Raw genomic sequence first — 1,529 nt, forward strand, 5'->3', positions numbered from 1 at the left:
AAAAAAAAAAAAAAAAAAAAAAAAAAAGCTCCTACCAGAAGGCTAAAACCCTTCTGGGGAGGGTGAGGCACCTTTTCCATTCCTTCAAGGGGTATAAATGTTCCCAGTTCCAAACTGTAATGTGCTTCATTTCTCTGAGCACCCTCACTGCATTCTTGAGAGCATCTTAATAAACCCTTCCGCCTCTTACTAATGTGTCCTGAAAGTTCTCTTGCTGTGATAGTATTATCCCTCCTGCACACGCACTCTGGGCATTGAGCTCAGAAACTTGCCCTTGCCAGGCAGGCATTGTGCCACTGAGTTACATCCCCAGCCCTTTGTGATGGTATATAGACAACTAAGTTAGGTAGAAACAGTATAGGCAGTCAGATAGGACTCAGTCTTACAGAGTCAGGGCAAAAGATGAAAACACATTACAACTGTGGCCAGAGGTACATCTGTTGGAGGCCAGGCCTCAAGAGAAAGATGAAATGACCAGGCCTACAGGCCTCCCCAAGGCATACGTAAGTGGTAACGCCTGGCCCAATAAAGTCTAGATAGACATCAGTCACCCTGGTGGGTGATCAAGACCTCCGGACCCATCCTTTCCTTAAAAAATTCTTTGTTCTTTTCTTGTACACTTATTATGTTACTTGCTTCCCCATTGGATCAATATTACTTAAGCAGCCATACTTGTAATCTTATTGGTTGATCATAATTTTGTCCCACATTGTAGCCACCCTGTGATTTTGCTCTATAAAACTTACCCTGTGGGTCGAGGATGTAGCTCAGTGGTGCTGTGCCTTCCTGTCAAGCAGAAGGTCCTGAGTTCAATCCCAGGTACCAGAAAAAGCAAAAAACAAGCAAACAAACAAACAAACAAAAACTTACCCTATGAAGTGGGGTCCCTAGGAAACCACTCAGGCCCCCTCCCGCCTCTCGGGACCTTAAAACTCTCCCTCTCTATAAGTATTTCCTACTCTTAACCTCTGTTGTTTCTTAGAATTCATTTTTCGATTTGGGTAACAGAAACTCAGCATATCCGACATCTAACAGGTTGGAGTTATACTGACACAGCGATGATACAGGAGATGCAGTAGAACCTCCAAATGACATAAGGGAAATATAACTCTCAACCTGTTAAATGTCTGATACGCCAAGTTCATGTCCTCTAAAATCGAAGAATGAATTCTAGGAACAATGCAGATCAAGAGTAGGAAATGTTTAATGAGAGAATGGCTCCTGAAAGGCAGGACGGGTCCCAAAAGGGTAGCCAAAGACCCTACTTTTCAGCTGTGCGGATACGATGTGGGTTACAGCTATCATCAGCCAATAAGATTACAAATATAGTTGCTTAGGCAACAGTGATCAAATGGGGGGAAAATGTCATGTAACAAGTGTACATGGAAAGAACAAAGGCATTTTCTAGGAAGTGAGGTGATAGCCACCCTGACTCCATTTGTGTAACGTGGTCGCCTTCTCCTTCCCCCTTCAGAGTCCCCTCAGTTAATGCATGACAGACAGACTGCCGCATCCTGTGTGAATCTGCA

This window comes from Fukomys damarensis, unplaced genomic scaffold, assembly GCF_012274545.1.
Source record: "Fukomys damarensis isolate Sample0158 unplaced genomic scaffold, DMR_v1.0_HiC HiC_scaffold_15, whole genome shotgun sequence".
Lineage (NCBI taxonomy): Eukaryota > Metazoa > Chordata > Mammalia > Rodentia > Bathyergidae > Fukomys > Fukomys damarensis.